Source organism: Ochotona princeps, chromosome 1 (genome assembly GCF_030435755.1).
Source record: "Ochotona princeps isolate mOchPri1 chromosome 1, mOchPri1.hap1, whole genome shotgun sequence".
In the NCBI taxonomy this organism is placed as follows: domain Eukaryota; kingdom Metazoa; phylum Chordata; class Mammalia; order Lagomorpha; family Ochotonidae; genus Ochotona; species Ochotona princeps.
This window is the reverse complement of record NC_080832.1, coordinates 10662954-10681321: the sequence shown is the minus strand read 5'-3', so window position 1 is coordinate 10681321 and position 18368 is coordinate 10662954. Positions and strand designations below refer to the sequence as shown.

General features: G+C 48.0%; 1 protein-coding gene across 1 annotated transcript in view; it reads left to right on the top strand.

The window, feature by feature from the left end:
* SCAF8 (SR-related CTD associated factor 8) overlaps nt 1–2893 on the top strand; it is a 149248-nt gene extending 146355 nt beyond the window's left edge. Inside the window, exon 22 of the mRNA XM_058662515.1 lies at nt 2467–2893. The gene's annotated coding sequence lies outside the window, so the exon portion shown is untranslated. The remainder of the gene's footprint in view (nt 1–2466) is intronic.
* Nucleotides 2894–18368: the final 15475 nt, after the last annotated feature.

Here is an 18368-nt window from a genome sequence, read left to right as displayed (position 1 = left end):
TGTCTTCCGGGGACCCTCCTACCCATGAGTGTTGCTCCGTTACCTTCTTAGGTGGCCCAGGTGATCCAGATGCTAGAATCAGTCATTCTCTGTGTCTTCTTAATCACACACTGTGCCTTTTGTGCAGAATGAATAGGAGGAGGGGCGGCTGTCATAGAAGGGGGAGGATGCTGGTGGAGGGGAGGGTGTCGAAGGAGGGGAGGATGTCGGAGGAGGGGGAGGATGCTGGAGGAGGGGAGGATGCTGGAGGAGGGGAGGATGCTGGTGGAGGGGACAGTGTCAGAGGAGGGTGTTTGTGGTATTCCCCAGTGTGGCTCCCCAGTGCAGCCCAAGCTTTGTTTTCAAGGGTAAGCTTCGGATGCCATCACTCCTGCTGGGTGTGGAGCGCTAGGGCATTCAGAGGAGCTTCTGCTTAGCAGTCCAGCTGGCGCCCAAGTGATTCCCACAGAGAAAAAGCAACAACTGTGGAGTTGAGGCTGAAGCAGGAGTGATGGCTGCCGCCATGAGAACACCACTCAGAATGCCCGAGTCCCATATCAGAGTGCCCGGATTCAGACCCCAGCTTCCCGCCACATGTGCACCCTGGAACACAGCAGAAGGCTCAAGGACCTGTGTTCTGCCACCCTCATGGAGGCCTGGATTGAGTTGTGGTCTGATGGCTTAGGCTTGGCCCATCTCCAATCATGGAAACATTTTAGGAAGAGAGCCAAAAGAAGAGAATTCTCTCTCCATCTCTCTTTCTCTCCCAAATAAGTAAAAATCGAATATTCCAGCTTAGAACTTCACTTGGCTTTTTCCCCTGGGGCAAGGGCCATGGCCCTTGGAACCTCAGCTTCTCTCTGGAGACAGTTGTATTTTGCAAGACATTTTTTATAAAGCACTTAGTACAACATGCTATGCAGCAAAGGTGGGAGAAGAATAAGAAATAATGGTTTGTGAACCCTAAGGGTTAGGAGCAGGAGGCAACAGTACCTGGGAAAGAATTAAACAGGCCTGGTTGCCATTCGCAGCCTGGGGCTGGCCTGCCCCGCCCCAACCGAGTGACCTAAGCCCTTGGCTGTAGCATCGGGGCTGCCTCTGCTGGAAGCCGAGTCCCCCACTGTGAGGAACACCGTGTTGATAAGTGAGAAAGACCTTCAAAACTAAAGCATTCTTCCGACAGGAGCTGCCACACCCATGGTCTTCTCATCTCTGTTCCTTGCACAAGCACTTCGTGCTTGCTTTCAGTGTCCACCTTGGTGACGGGTTGCGTTACTTGCACTTGTAGCGATGCCATCAGGCACTTCTTCATGACATCATTCCAGAACACCACAGTCATAGAAATACTTGCCAGAATCCCCGTAACAAAGTTGACACACCTTTTACAGTTCATTGTCATGGCAGAAATATTTCTCTTAATTGGCAACAAAAAAACCAGCCAATTTACTGTGTGTTAGACAGTGTGTGCATGCGTTTGCCAACCGTCCTCCATCCCCACCTCATAACTGGAATAAAGTTGCATTTCTTTTTGTTCCGCATTGTAGCGTCTGTGCCTTTAGCACAGGCTTACCCCGTTACAAGCTGGCACATCTTAGCTAGACTTCAGAACATGGTTCTGAGAGCCCGGGACCTGGGCTTTCCTTATCTTGCAGGGGTGACTTTTAAGTTAGCACTCAAGTTCTGAGGATCAACTTATCTGCCAAGCACTTAGAACACCCCAAAGCAATCGACAAGGTCTCCTCGCCACGTTTAATCTATGTGGCTCCTTCATGCCTGTTGCAAAGTTGTGTGTCTGTCCCCGTGCCCAAGCCGTAGTAAACAGGTGCAAGCTGTCACCACCTTGCTGGTCACAGGGGACAGCCAGGGCGCATTAAAGCAATATGCGGTGAAAAATCAGCCAAGTGTAACGTGGCATAACTCATAATGGCCATTTCTGTGTTGTCTGTGTTTACCAGCCACAGGGGTGTAAAGATCAAGACAAAGTGCTAAGTACAGTCTCTCAATGACTGAAGCTTGTGTTGGTGTTGGTCATGAGAACAAACCGACCAGCGTTTCTGAATGTTTAACCTGATTGCTGGGAGGGAAAAAAAATCACCTGCAATGTGCTAGCCCCAGTTTGTGATCTGTTTAACGGAGGTGTGGTGAGGTGTTCAGCATCCTGAAGACAAGCTTCAGTCTTAGCGTCAGGTCTCCTGGCTTGAGTGCCATCTCTGCTTGCCAGTTGTGTGTCTTTAGGTAAAGTGACTTGACGTGTTCACTCGAGCTAGTCCAAGCAGCTGAAGCCTCGGGAGAAGTGGCCGCTGCATCTCCTAGCCTTTCTGCTTTCCTAGAAGAGCTGGCCCTCTCGGGTGCAGCAATTCATCAAGCGTGGAAACACTGACTGCGGACATCATCTCTTCGTTAGGAATGTTCTTGGGGAAAAAATTTTTTTAAGAAAAGTGATTCCGTTGACCAGTGATGACCAGTTATTGTTCCTTTTGTCAACAGGCAAGCTGGTGAAGTCCTGGCAGCCTCCAGTGTCCCAGGCCTTGTAGAAATAAATGACGTGCTTCAGAGTTCTAATGGGCATCCCGTCGGATCTTGTTTAAGGAAGCATTAGAAGGAACCCACCGTTCCCTGTTGAGAAGGCTCTGTGCTCTCAGGCGTTGTTTGTGATTGAATCCCGAGGTTGCAAGCATGCCTCCTGTATTACCTGTTGGAGCAGGTTTAATTTTACAAATTTTAAACACAAACTCTGTGAGTTTCTAGTTCATAATTGTTCTTTTTGAGGATCCACTCAGATGAACAGTATTGCATCTGTAAGAGATACACACTTCCACAGGACCAGGACTGGCTGGCATCTCAGTGGCAACGAGCTCCATCTGTAGCATTGTCCAGGACCAGTGACAGACAAGGAGAGAGGGCAGGGAAGCCTCCCGGGGAGAAGGAGCCGGTGTGTGCTGAAACCACACATTACCCGGACCCTAGCTTTAGCAGACCAAGGCTGCGCTCTCGGACACGCCACGCATAGCCTGGGGGGCTCTGGATGATGGCTTTGGTCCCTTGTCATTCTTTGACTCCTTTTGAAAGTCTTATACTTTCTTTTAAAAAAAAAAAAAAAAAAGGCTTTTTTAATGCAGCCTTGAGAAAATCCAGGGTAGAGAATAGTCTTCCAAACATTTCCCTCTAGTCTTCCTGTCCTGTTATTGTCAATAGCAGACTCCCAGGTGGTTGGCCAGAAGCCTTGAGGAAAGGTCAATGAACAGACAGATGACCCTGTATTGTAAACATACTTTATAAGTACATTTCTTATTGGCTTCCAATTCAAGTAGAGGTGATTACAATGTACTGCAAGTACCCAGACCAGGAATCTGTGTTTTGGAAATGATCAGTATTCATTATACCTGCAGGGGAAAAGAAAAAAATATGAAAAATTCCAGTATGAGCACTCATTACACCCAAAAGAATATTTTTTATCATTCTTTTGTTTCGGCTCTGTCAAAAATTAAAATGCTTGAAATGCTGTAGTCTGTGGTCTCTTGAAGTTGAATCAATGAGAACCCCACCCTTTCCCAGTATGCTGTCACTTTGGACATTCGTAATAAAATTTGAAACTGCTTTGATTGTTAGTTGTTTATTTGGCTGTGTAGTTTAGTGCATCCGTCATGGTTCGGCTTCGCACCATCCAGCAGCCGGTGTCGCTGCTATCGACAGACGCAGAGCTCACAGAGCTCGAGCCTTTCACTGTCTCCTTGAGTCACTGTGGTGTTCTGTGCTTGAACAGCCCCTCTTTCTGTGTCTCTGCCGAATTTTTTTCAAAGCCAAAGTCTTTTTGAATTTGCCTTCTACAACACAGATGAAAGATCATTTCTCAGGATCGTATCAGCTTGGGTTTCTGGCTGTATTTTCTATCAGATGGGTTATAGTATTTAAAAAAAAAAAAGGTTTATTTGTTTTTGTTTGAAAAGCACAATTACACAGAGAAGGAGAGGCAGAGAGAGAGAGAGAGAGAGGAGGAGGGAGTCATTCATCCACTGGTAAACTCCCCAAACGGCCACAGTAGCTGGAGCTGAGCCAATCTAAAACCAGGAGCCAGGAGCTACTTCCAGGACTCCCGTGTGGGCGCAGGGGCCCAAGGACCTGAGCCATCCTCTCCTGCTTTCCCAGGTCATAAACAGGGAGTTGGAATGGAGGTGGATGAGCTGGGACTTCAACCAGTGCCCACATGGGATGCCAGCACCACAGGCAGAGGCTTAGCCTATTATATCATGACACAGCCCTGGATTATAATATATTTTAAATATAGTATTTAAGGGTACTTTCATAGAAAATTGGATAAAAGATAAGTTTGGGTACAAAAACTGTTTTGAAATCCATGCATGTGAAGAGGAAATCTTCAAAATTTTAAAAAAATACATACTATGAAAAAGTATGCGTGGATTTCTGTTAAATAAGTAGTGGGAAACAGAAGACAGCTATGGGGAATGTAGTGGCAGCTATGGGTTTTTCAATAGCATCGACCTGACCCCACGCCTTGTGTGGAGTACCGTTGTGTATTCCATCATGCTGTGATAAGAAATGATGCCAAAAAAGAAAAAAAAAAAACAACAGACATGGGAGCCTGCAAAAAACAAACATGTATCTTGGCTCTACCAGACTGGGGTTGGCAATAAAGAAGGCTCACCCTCCTCTTATTATTATTATTTTTTTTGTAACCAAATCTACAGGTGGCTGACATATCTAGCACCCCGAGCATCCCACCCAATCATCCCCCTTACAAAAGGAACAGTGTGGCTTTAGGATTTGAAAACTCTCCCATTGGAATAAAGCAGGACGTTCCCAGGTGCTTTTCATGAGGGGTGTGGGAGAAAAAGAGATGAGCCAGCTGGGGACAGGGCCCTGGGTTCCCTGCCCTTCCCTAAAGGTCAGGTGCCCCGGAGGCCCATCTGAGAAGTGGGTAGTCTCTAAAGGCTCACAGGGCACAGGTGCAGGCCTGTATTCTGGGCCCTGCGCCCTCCACCCAGGAGGAGCATCCGGCCCAGCTCTTTGTGAATCTCCATGAATATTGAACAGTCTGCGCTCTATCCCTGCCCCCTGGTCACAGCCCTTGGAGAGCCTTGGCGAGCTGGCTGTTCTCTGGGGACTTTTTAACCATTCGGAATCAGCTTTTAAAACAGCTTTAAGTGACCCTGGCAATTGGAAGCTGTTGGATAGTCACACAATTATATTTCTTAGGCGGATTATTTGATTTTGTAAGTGACGCTCATTTGAAAACCAAAGATTATGTGGGCGGTCTTAAGCAAATTCTTTGTGGTTCATAAATTCAGTTGGGGTGGCAGGGGTCTGTTTCACAATGGCCTCTGCAAAAGATCTGCTCAAAGATGCATACTTTTACCCAAAGCAGTCAATTTGATTAATTTTTTTAGCATTTATTTGTTTTTATTACAAAGGCAGATTCTTATAGAGAGAGGGAGAGACAGAAAGATCTTCTATCTGCTGGTTAACTCCCCAAATGGCCACAATGGCTGGAGCTGAGTTGACCCTAAGCCTGGAGCCAGGAGCCTCTGGCTCTTCCACATGGCTGTAAGATCCCAAGGCTTTGGGGCATTTTTTTTTTTAAGATTTTTTTTTTTATTGGAAAGGCAGATTTACAGAGAAGGAGAGACAGAGGAGGATCTTCTGTCCGCTGGTTTACTACTCAAGTGGTTGCAGCAGCAGAGCTGAGCTGACTTGAAGCCAGGAGCTTCTGTTGGGTCTCCCACTTGGATGCAGGGTCCCAAGGCTTGGTACCATCCTGGTACTGTTTTCCCAGGCTACAAGCAGGGAGCTGGATGAGAAGTGGAGCAGCTAGGACACAAACCAGCACCCATATGGGATCTCAGCGCTTGCAAATCAAGGACTTTAGCCACTAGGCTACCACACTGGGACTTTGGGCCATTCATCACTGCTTTCCCAGGCCACAAGCAGGGAGCTGGATAAGAAGTGGAGCAGCCAGGACATGAACTAGCACCCATATGGGATCCCAGTGCTTGAAGGGAGATGATTAGCTAATTGAGCCACTGTGCCAGGCACCCCAAACGTCTTTTAAAATGTTTTGAGAGAATCAGTTGGGAAATCAGTCAGTTCTGACACTTTGGTAGAAACCTCTTTGTTAGTGGCCGCTGTTTCTGCTTCTGGATGTTAACCTCGAGGTAGCACTCCTGGAGGTGCCGACATACCCAGACCCTTTGCTAGCTGAGTGGACCCTCTCCCGACACAGTCAGAGGGTTCAGTTACTGGTTTTTAAATATTTGTTGTATCTTGGAACCTATAAGAGATGTTGGCTCTCATTTCTTCTGAGGCACACATCTCTTTCTAGATGTTTAATACACGCATTGCAGAAGAAGAAAGCTCATGGGCTGTAATAAAATCAAGCCCATTTTCGACATTGTTACATCACTGCAAAGCCAAATGGCTCCCAGTCCAATAGGTTACAAACAGCAAATGCCTGTTATTGCAGGCAGTGTGAGAGAAAAGATCGTAAATTAGAAAAACCATGCATGCACTTAGTATCTTAATTTTTTAATCCAAGATAAAGCACAAGATTCAGGTATAGTCTCTGAAACAGAATCATTCCTAAAGTGAATACATGTTTATGATGCTGCGCTGGGTCGTTCCGTCCTCTCGGGTGGCTGACTTCCGGCTCCTGTGGCTGGGGCCAACTCTGATGCCCCTTGTAGGGCTTTACCATGGTCATGGGCAAGGAGAAGAACGATAGAGCGTAAAAGCAATTTTTAAAAACAAATTAAATCGGGCCCGGCAGCATGGCCTAGCGGCTAAAGTCCTTGCCTTGAAAGCCCCGGGATCCCATATGGGCGCCGGTTCTAATCCCGGCAGCTCCACTTCCCATCCAGCTCCCTGCTTGTGGCCTGGGAAAGCAGTTGAGGACGACCCAAAGCTTTGGGACCCTGCACCCGTGTGGGAGACCCGGAAGAGGTTCCTGGTCCCGGCATCGGATTGGCGCGTACCGGCCCGTTGCGGCTCACTTGGGGAGTGAAACATCGGATGGAGGATCTTCCTCTCTGTCTCTCCTCCTCTGTGTATATCCGGCTTTCCAATAACAATAAAATCTTTAAAAAAAAAACAAATTAAATCAAGTTTCTATCCAGTAGTTCATGCTCTAAATGTCCACAACAGCCACATTGTGATGACGGTGAAGCCATCTGGGTCTCCCACGCGCATGGCAGAAGCCAAAACTTCATCCACCACCACCCACTGCCTCCCAGGGTGCGCGTTAGGAGGAGCCTGTTGTGAGGAATTGAACTGGAACTCAAACCCAGGCACTTCCATATGGGATGTGGGAAACCCAAGAGGTGTCTGAGCCTCGGGGCCAATGCCTCCTACCCCATAATCATTTTCCTTCATATTCAAGGAGCCTCGATGGTGAGTTGCACTGAAACCGAAAACTTCTCATATACAGTGTTAAAAGGTGAGGAGACCCAACAGCCAGAGTAGAATGGCTACCTCCCACTTCTCATTGCGTTCTTCCTAACATTCCTAGCAAGGAAAGCAAAACAAAAAAGCTGATGAAGGAAAGGACGTCATTTACAGAAACAACATCTATGTTACTAAGAAATTCATTTGCCTGATGGGATGAAAGTTCAAGTACATGTCCACTCTGTATGGCGCTAGAGACGATAAATACAATGACCAGAATCTTCTAGGGGCACACAGAAGCCACACCCCTGAAGCCGAGCCCCGGCAGGAACTGCCCAGCAGAGCGCAGGGACTGAGCGGTCATTTCCGGTTTCTGCAACAACAGCTGCAGACCTGCCACCCCAGAAAGCGACCCAGAGACCCTCACTTACCTGCAGCCGTCTTCTTACTCACTCCAGCTCCAGCTCTGAAGTTATCGTGCTATACACCCATCTCCAAAAATACCAATCTGTTCCTTCATCCGACGCGTTTATTTTGTGTTTGCCAAGAGCCTAGCTCTGTGCTTGGGATCAGGGATGGCTGTGCCCAGCATTAGACCCACAGATCCTAAAGGCAGCCAGCCAGATCTGGCATACCAAACGGAAGAGGAACATAAAAGAGGCCCACAACAGTGGCACCAATCCGAGGTGGATTTTTAAAGTGATTTGTGTTTTCAGCGCTTCAGCATTCCACTTTCAAAAACAACAAAATAGTTCTCGCTATACATTCCCCTGTGCTGTTTCCAAGCCAGCCACGGCTTCAGGTTTAAATGGACATTAGACCCCCAGGATTCTGCTCACTTCAAAGCGTGAACCCTTCCAATTGTTCGGCTTATCCAATGGCCTGGTGGCAAAGGCCTCCAAAACAGGGTTTTGCAAATGCGTTCTGCATGTGGACATTCCTCGCAACAGCTTTGAAATGAATGGCTCATTTCTGCAGCAGGGGTACAGCTGATGAGGACAGCCATTGAAGTCCAAGCAAGAACCGACAAGTTTCAGCTATAGCGGGAGAAACCTTCTAATATGCACAACCACCTCGCTTCATGATGCTGGGGACATGACACCGAAGAGAAGCTCTTTCCACTGTCAAACTACACAAATTCAGTTTTGCAAGAGTGTTCTCAGTTTGTGTTTTTCAGAAGTCTGCTTAATGGAACCAAATGATCTACAGCAAGGGAGAGCAAGAAATAGGAAATGGTCTCAGTCCATTTTTTCTTGAAGTTTGTTTCATTTTTTTTTTTTTTTTTGGTGCCTTCCTAACTTCGACACAAGCAACACAATGTTCCCAGATCTCTGTTACAATCAGCAGGTGCCTCAGTGTGGGATTGGCTAAGCAGACCCTCCTCAGGAAGAAGAGGAAGCCCAAGCCAGAGACGATCAGTGCACCTCATGTGGGTGTGCACTTTTCTTTCTTTTTTTAAAGATTTATTTTGGAAGAGTTATAGAGGGAGGGGTCCGGCATGGTAGCCTAGCAGCTAAAATCCTGTCTTGCACACCAGGGATCCCATATGGGCACCGGTTCTAATCCTGACGGCCCTGCTTCCCATCCAGCTCCCTGCCTGCGCCTTGGGAAAGCAGTCAAGGCCAGCCCAAAGCCTTGGGACCCTGCACCCACACAGGAGACTCAGAAAGAAGCTCCTGGCTCCTGGTTTCAGATTGGCCCAGCTCCAGCTATTGCAACCACTTGGGGAGTGAATCATTGGACAGAAGATCTTCGTTCTGTCTCTCCTCCTCTCTGTGTATCTGACTTTCCAATAGAAATAACAAATCTTTGAAAAAATTATGGAAGGGGAGAAGGAGAAACAGAACGAAGGGAGACCTTCAATGTGCTGTGTCACCCCATGTGGCTGCAGTGACCAGGAGTCTCATCCGGGTCTCCCACATGGGATGCCCAGCACTCAGATCATCTGCTGCTTTCTCAAACACATTAGCAGAGAGCTGGCCTCAAAGTGAACTAGCCTAGGCTCAAATTGGTACATATGGGGTGCCAGCACCACCATCAGTGGCTGGTTAACCCACTGTGCCACAATGACAACTCTGACCCCTAAACTGTGTACTTGGTTCAGAATGAACTCCTGCCTTTTTCTGAGGCAGGGGAATGATGCATCAGACGTGAGCAGGGAAGTGTCGAAGTGTCACCAACTGGAATATCAAACCCAGATTAGGCTTGCTTTGGAAGACCAAGGTCACTTAAACACGCTGAACAATACATATTACTTAAATTATTCACCTAGTAAGTCAACATGGCCATCACTCTCATTTGCTCATTATCCTTTTTTGGATTTCAATCAAGACATGACATGCAATCCTACTTACTTTGCAACAGAGAGTACTATTTGCTTAGTAGATCATCAGTCTCTCAAACTGACAATCCCCAGGATATCATGCTAGGTTGGTTATTAGTATAGTGAGAGGTAGAAGGTTTTCCAAAGGATCTGCTGGATTTTAGGGGTTATAATATATTTTTTAAATGCCCTGTGATCAATCTTTGATGCAACAAAAGGCCGTGAGGACCTCAGGGTGCTCTGAATGAATGTCTATCTGTTGGAGTCACTCAAGGCGCCACAGGGTTCTGTGCATGGAAAGCCAGTATCTAACATGAATGCAAGGAAAAGATTCATATTAGGAATAAATGCTGCATGAATTTCAAAAATCTATGCACCAAAATAAACCTTAAAATTTTAAAAAATGTTTTTGGGAAACAGAGAGCTGTCATCTGCTGACCCCTCCTGAGGTGTCCAGAGCAGCCATAGCTAAAGCCAGGAGCTGGGGGCATAGAGACATGGGTGGCAAGAACCTGGCTTCCTGAGTCAGGAGGATTGCCTCCCTGGATCCGTGAGAGCAAGAAGCTGAAGAAAGGAGCTGGAGTGGGAATCAAACCCAAACATGCCAGCGAGGGATCCAGGTGTCTCAGCCAGAGACCCCATGGCCGAGCCAAACGCCCCAGGGCCAGGCCAAACCATGCTGTGAATTCTGCTTTTCCAGGAGCTTTTCTAAAGTTCCTGGGAGACATTAACAATTCACTCTTCCCAAGAGCAGAGTGGAAAGCGAGATGAGCAGCCGTCGAGGCTGAGTCGTAATCAGCGCTCCACTTGAGCGACCTGTGCTTGTCCAGGTTCAGCCATCACCGTGTGGAACGTGAACCCCCTCCCTCTGGAGCTCCCTGCAGCTGCTCCGGCACCGTCCGCCCTTCGCTGTTTGGGGGTTCTTTGCTCTCCCTGTGCGCTTGTGTGATTTGCAAACAGCTACAACCAAAGATGCTTTCAGTCACTTCCTTGGTCATCCCCAAACTTATCTGCACCTTAGAGTCCTCTGGAAAGCTTTCTGAGTCCTCTACCCTTCCCTGACAATCATGACTTAGGGCCCTGGGCTTGGGTCTTCCTCCCTTGGCGCTTAGGAAACACGGGGCTAGAGGGAAGGAAGTGAAGGTTTGGCTGCCTGGGCGCAGATCCGACTTCTGCCTCGTGTTTGTGTGATCTGCGGCCCATTATTTAATTTTTCCAGCCTGGATTCCTTGTCTGTGAAATGGAGATAACGATGCCAGCAGTTCCCTCATCCGTGAATTTAATTACCTTGGTGTGCTTTGTGAGAGCATGGTACAATGGGCTTGGCCCGGGAGAAGTGGGCAGGGGGCACAAGAGAGCTGCCCTTCAGCCCTGGGTCGAAAGGAAGGCAGAGAAACAGCGGGAGGACTGAGTGATGTCAGTTTAATGAAAGTGGAAAATAAGGTGGGTGACCGCAGGGTCTGCTTCCTAGCCGAGATGAGGCCATTGTCTTGTTTTCCCAGGGCGGGGTGAATCTGCGCTGGGCTTGGCAGACAGGATCTGCTGGGCAGATAAGTCTGGGCACTTACTTTGAGGTGTTTGGTGAGCGCATAGCTGATGTCACCTGACTGTAGCCCAGGGACATCCCCAAGGACAGGTGGGGCTTTCTTGTTCCGGTCCTCAACCCATCCAGGTCCAACAGCTGCTTGGTCTGGCTTTTGTTTGTTTTGCTTTGTTTTGTTTTGAGATCTATTTATTTTTATCGGAAAGACAGATACACAGAGAGAGAAGGAGACATAAAGAGAAAGATGTTCCCTCTGCTGGTTCACTTCCCAAGTGGCTGCAACAGCTGGAGCTGAGCCGATCTGAAGCCAGAAGCTTCTTCAGGGTCTCCCAAGTGGGTACAGGGTTCCAAGCGTTTGGGCCGTCCTCAACTGCTTTCCCAGGCCCCAAGCAGAGAGCTGGAATGAGAAGTGGAGCAGCCAGGACATGAACATATGTCCATAAGGGATCTTAGTGGATGCCAGCCAAGAATTTAGCCACTAAGCTATTGTGCCAGGCTCAGCTGTTTGTATTTTTAATCTAGTAAGTTTTGTCTCTGGTGCTTCAGTTCTGTTTTGCTTTCATCTCAGATAAACAAAAATTATTTCCATTAAAATAAAACGTGACAAACAGTAGCTAGAGGGAGGATTGGGACACTGATTGCCAGCCTTGGGTGGAGACGGGAAGCCTCTCATTTTCCCTTCCACAAGGCAAGGAAGTGGAGGTCAGGATGTGCCTGGCCCATCTGCAGCCTGTGAGAGCCACAGGTGCCCCCAGCATTCCATTCCTGCATCCCAGGCCTCCTAACTGAGACCACTTTAAACTCACCTGCAGCACTACTGAACATTTGAGCTTGTCTTTGATGACAGCCGTGACTTTGTGTTTGATTGACACAGAGCTTGGTAAAGCTTCCAATCACTCAGGGTCCTTTTTATTAATAAGGAAACTGATGCAGTGGAACTTTTTAAAGCTCCAGGGCAAGTGGGAGCCCAATGGGGAACAGAGCTCAGGTGGCAGTCACGTCTCCCCCTCCCTAGGCATCTGCTGCTGTGTGAGCCGGAGCATCACTAGCTACCCAGAGGCCATAGCACGAGGGTCCCATTCTCCCGCCTCCCGAGGCCCTGGGAGGGGGAGAAATGCCATAGCTGTTGGAATCCTCATCATTTTAACCCACAGTGGAAAAATCAGTCAAGCCTGATGGAAAACAGGCACCTACCAAGACCCGGAGGAATTCAGGCCAGGAGAAGTGGGCCTCAAAGGCCAGGCTTGCGGGGTGGGGTTTTCCGTTTCCTGTCCTAGATATAATTTAGGTGGGTTCCTGAGCCAGACCTGCATTTTGACAGCGTAAAGGCATGGCCCAGCCCCTGTGAATCTACCTCATCCTGGGAGGAATGCCTGAGGACGCTGGCCACCCAGGACGCACCTGCTGTGGTCACAGCAACAGCTAGGTTGGGGCTGCAGCGGTCCCTGGCGGTGCCTATGGGACAACTTTTGGGGGACCACCTCCCCACTGATTCCCCAGGACAGGTTGCAGGCTAGTGGTCAGTGGCTCAGGCTCCAGCACCAACAGCTCTGCCAGAATTGAACATTTCAACCCCATTACACACTGGCGTTTAGCCTTATCTTACTCTCAACCTTTGTTTTTCTACTTGTAAGATGGGAAGGGACAGCATTGCTTACCATAGTAGCAGAATTCTGAGGACAAATGTGAAAATGCTGACAAGTAGAATCTGTCCCACCAACCCTGAGTATGCTCAGTTAATGCTGTTAACTGGACTCAAACAATACGGAACTAGCGGGTCAAGTTTAGGGTCCATGATGCAAATGAAAGCTCTTAAATGATCGTTTGGACATGTCTTCATGACCAAACTCAGCTGTTACCTCTCTGGAGCTTTTAATGACCCAAGAAAGAAAATACATGTAATTGAATACTTGTCATGTAAATGACCAAGGGAAAAAGAGAATATATTTTTCTTAGGAAGGAATCTCACTGGCACAGAAGGTTATAAGGGCGTGGCAAAATGTTGGAAATGTCTGATGTGAATTTATGTTTTCTAACAAGCTGCTGATCTGGTGTAATATAATTTTCTTATGACAAATATTGGAGGAATCTGGATTCCAGGAAATATGAGGCAGCTTCATAGAGTTCATGGAAAATGGAATTAAAAGATGAGCTCATGTGGGTATAAAAATGTAGATATTCATCATAGTTTCTTCATAATATGCCTAGATATTCCAAGATGGTCTGATCTCAGAATTCTTAATGAATCTACAAAGGCTCGTCCCCGTGTAAGGTCATGTTGACAGGCTCTGGAAGTGAGGACCCGACCTTCTTGGTCCACACCACAATCCCTCACCCACCTCACTTCCTGCAGTGGAAGGTGACGCCATCCTGACCACCACTTGAACACTGCCAGATGCTGTTGGCAGTGCAGTGCAACTCCATGCCAAGACCCAAGTGTTTGTTCGTGACAGCCCGAAAGACCCCGAACACAGTCCCTTTCGGGTCTCTGTGACCTCCCTCACCCCATATTTCTGTCTTGAAGGCTTCCTACTGAAATCATGTGCAGGACAGAAAGTGCACTGAGGTGCCACAGTGAAGATTCAGAGTACAGAAACATCCCAAAGGGGGCGCTGTGCTGACAGAGTCAGCCAGTCGGAGACTGAGAAACACCTGCGCCTGTACGAACCTGTGTAAACTTTTTGACCATCATTCTCTAGATATATGCTCTAACGACTATTGCCCCAGCATTTACACCGTACAAGGCGTGGTGTGTCATGTAGAGAGGACTCAAAGCTCACAGGTTCACAGCACTACTTGATTTTTTTAAAAGGTTTGCTTATTTTCCATTGGAAAGGCAGATTTACAGCAAGAAGGGAGAGAAAGATCTTCCATTTGCTGATTCACTCTTCAAATGCCAGCAATGGCCAGAGCTGAGTTGATCTGATGCTGGGTGCCAGGAGCCTCTTTCCGGTCTCCCATGTGGGTGCAAGGTCCCAAGGCCTTGGGCAGTTCTCTGCTACTCTCCAAGACTATAAGCAGGGAGCTGGATTGGAATTGGAGCAACCAGAACATGAACCAGCACCCACATGAGATGCCAGCACCACAGGGTGGCAGGTTAGCCTGATGCACCACTGTGAATCTTCAGTCTCCCACAGTGTTGCTTCCCAACACAGTGAAATGCTGTGACCACTAGAACCTGGCCATGACATTGCAGCATGCTGTGTCTCAGTTCCCTTTTATTAAGCACTTACTGATGACAGCTTTGGGGGTCTCCCTTTGCATCTTGGAGATTCTGCTTTTTTTTCAGTTTCACACTTTTCTCAGTTTTCACACTTATTTCCCCACCTTTTCCTGGCCAACTGCTCTACTTTCTTCAGCTCTCAACTCTGATGCACTCCATGCTGGGAGCCCTCCTTGGCCCCCTCCTCCTGGGACAGCCTCTGTTGCCACATCAGCTCACAGTATGACACCTCTGCCCACGGAGCCCATCTCTGAATGGGCAACACTCCAAATGGGAGCATCTGTGTATGTCTTGGGCCAGAGTCCTACCTGGGGCTTCCCACCACATGTCACAGACATCCGGTGTTCCCCATCTCCATTTCCTTGTGCTAAAAACCAATCCAGCATCATATGTTGTCATCTATAATGATCCCAAAGCACCTGAGGACACCCCCAGCTGAGCTTGACAGAGAAAATTTCAACCAAGAGACTGATGCTGGTACAGCTGCCAGGGAAGAAGCCATTTTCTATGAAGGCAAATGTCTCCGGTCCTAGCAAATTCTTCACGACCAGCAGCAGCAGCCAATGGGCCAAAGTCTAGCACCTCCCATCTTCATCGCTGTCTTTTTCAGCTCCAGGAATAATACCGGGAGACAGGGCATGAAAATAGTAAATCCCAGCTCGGCGGTGTGGCCTGGTGGCTAAGGTCCTCGCCTTGATCCCATATGGCGGCTGGTTCTAATCCCGGCAGCTCCACTTTCTCTCTGTCTCTCCTCCTCTCAGTATATCTGACTTTGTAATAAAAATAAAATAAATCTTTAAAAAAAAAAAATAGTAAATCCCCCCCCCCAGATGGTTATATGTGATGCACTTGTGACAGCCACACTGAAAAATGCTCAGCCCAGAACCTGGGGCACACGGAGAGCCAAAGGCTTGGAGCTGTGGGTGCCGTCAGGCCATGCGTAACAAGCGTGTACCTTACCAGCTTAGCCACCGCATGTCTCTGCAAGCTACAAACGTACTCCTGTTGCTGGGAATCTTGAACACTGGGTGCCTCTCAATATCAGCTCAGCTTTAGAACTGACAAACTGGCAGCTTTAAAAAAGCTCATCCAGGAAAGATGAAAGCGCTCTGCTTTAGGGGCCACTTCACTGGACTCAGAACGCTCTCGTCCAGCCCAGTCCTGCTGGAAGCACCTGCCTGACTCCGTGAGGAAGGAAAGCTGGCACCACTTGCATCCTGTTTCCCTCATTCATTCTAGAACTATTGACTAAGTACCTGCCAAGCAAGCGGCAAGGACAAAGCTCAGAGCTCTTGTGCTAGAGACACTGGAGAAGCGAATGTAGAACTCGACAAGGCGACACGGAGTCCGAGATTCCAGCCAGGGAAGTGCTGTGCGCAGAGATGAGCCATGATGTTGAGGGCAGAGTAGGGGGGTGCAGGTGGGTTCATGGAAGAGCTGCTGTTTAAGCTGTGAGCCATGTGCTGATCACTGACTCACAGAGTCCCTCAACCAACCCTGTTATTGGTGGATGCATCTTCCCACGGGCTCCTGGTCCCACATCTACAAAGCAGCCTCTCTCCTCCAGGAGACAATAGAGAGAGAGAGGGAAGGGGTCCACTCCCTTAGTGAGGCTGGAGCTGAATTCCGCACGTGTGGACCCTCCTACCTGCCTCCCCCTAATTTATTCTGGTATATATTTTAGGTTAACAACATGAAGTTTTAACACCAACTATTTTTGCTGATTTCTTATAACTTAACATATACATTGTTACTACTTCTGCTGGCTGGCAGCCTGTCAGTTTGTTTAGACTGTAATAACTAGGTACCTCTCTTTCCCAAACTCTTCTAGATAGTAGTAATAAGAAGAATTACTATGCTCTACTGAAGCCACTTGGCCTTTGGTTTAGAGTCCACGTTCTGTAGACTTGTGGGGATTTTTCTAGTTAACTTCCAAATCTCCCCACAATCTTATCAAAGAAATACCATCTTTGAAATAATCAGGGTAAATACAAATCAAAAACTGAGCCACAAGACTCTATTAACATAATAACTAATTTTATCAAGCTTCCTAAATACATCTTATATCAGTTATCTACATTTTTACATTTCTACAAAATGTAAGCAATAAAGGGCCATTTTAAAACAATAGAAGACTGAATAACGTTTGTTTCTCATCAACCTATCAAAATGAGGTAACGATGACTCTACTGGTTGTTTCCGCTGGCTGGCAGGAGGGTCTTCACTACCGGCTCCCATGGTTCCCACTGCATCTTTTTTCTTGCTAGACTTAGCTCCTTTTCAACCTGAAGAATCACCTCTTGTATTTGGCCACCTGGAAGTTGATCTTCTAAGTTTTGAACATTTGATTCCATGTTCACCATACTCAGCCTCTCCTTGGTGACATGTTCTGTATATTTTCTGGATGCTGCATTTTAGTATGTGTTGAAGGACGTCCGGAGTCTGTGTACAGTGCTCATAGCCTCCCATGGGGACTCTCACGAACAGCCCACCCCACAGGCCAGTGGTCTTCGGCACCCAGCCGGCCGTGTCTGCCCCGAGCAGCCGACCACGCCTCCCCCTAGTCCAGAGTGACCCAGCAGAGCTGAGGGGGGCCAAGTGCGTGCTGCGCAGGCTCGGAGCCACGGCAGGCCAGGGCCTGGGAACGAAGGTGTGCGGGAAGAGGCTCACGGTGCGGACTTTGCCCTCCCTCTTGTGGGATGCCAGATATTCAGGCAGCCCGGGAAAAATGAGTTGATGGGAATGGTCAAACCCGAGGGCGCATGCACACCCTTGGTTGCTGTCAAGTCTTCCACGTCAAGAGCTTGCATCTGGAAGCTGCCTGACTGGATGGAGTCCTGGCCCAGGAGTTCTACCTCACACTTGGACTGTGCAGTTTTGGAAGAAGGTACAGGGAGCTGGACAGGAGCCGAAGGTCTCTAGATGCCATCTGGTCACGTTCCTCTTGCAGGAAGCTGCCAGAGGGCGTGTTCCTGCCAACCAAGAGTTGAGGACTTGAATGTATCATGAGAGCTAGAAGACAGGGACAGCACAAAATCCAAGTACCAGACGGCTCGCTCACTCAACTGACAACAAATATTGAGGCACTGGGACTCAGCTGGGAACAGACAAGCACAGATCCTTGTGTATGGCCTCATTGCATCTTCCTTCCTTCCTTCCTTCCTCCGTTAATGACTTATCCATTTTCATTTGAAAAGCAGATTTTACAAAGAAAGGAGGAGAGAAAAAGAGAGACAGAGAAAGAGAAGGCCTTCCATCTGCTGGTTCACTCCCTAAATGGCTGCTATGGCTGAGTTGAGCTGATCTGAAGCCAGGAGCCAGAAGCTTATTCCTTGTCTCCTATGTGGGTACAGGATGCCAAGGAATTTGGTCATCCTCTGCCACCTTCCCAGTTCACAAAGAGCTGGACTGGAAGTTGAACAACTAGGACACAAATCAGCACCCATACGGCATGTTAACAGCACAGGTGGGGGCTTAGCCTGCTGCTCCACTGCGCCAGCCCTGGAACGCATGTTCCCCTGCATGAGTAGCGTACAGGGACCGCATGTTCAAACGCAGAACAGCAACACAGAAGTGAGTGCAATAATTTCAACTTTTAGCAACAGCAGCGATACAAACCAACAAGAGATGGAAGGAAGAGCTATTAGGGATCTATATATGAGAGAAAGATCAAGGTGCTGCCAAGAAAAAATTCTAACAGGCAGCTTGTGGAGAGCCGAGAGCTGAGGCTGCATTCTTGGCGTGGTGGGCAGCCACCTGGGACTTCTTTTTTTTTTTTTAATTGTCGATCTCTGTATTTCTGATGTGTTTTTTTTTTACATGTATCTTTTTAAGATTTTTTTGAAAGGTGGAGTTACAGAGAGAGAAGGGGAGAAATAAAGAGGAGAGAGAAAGAGAAAGACCTT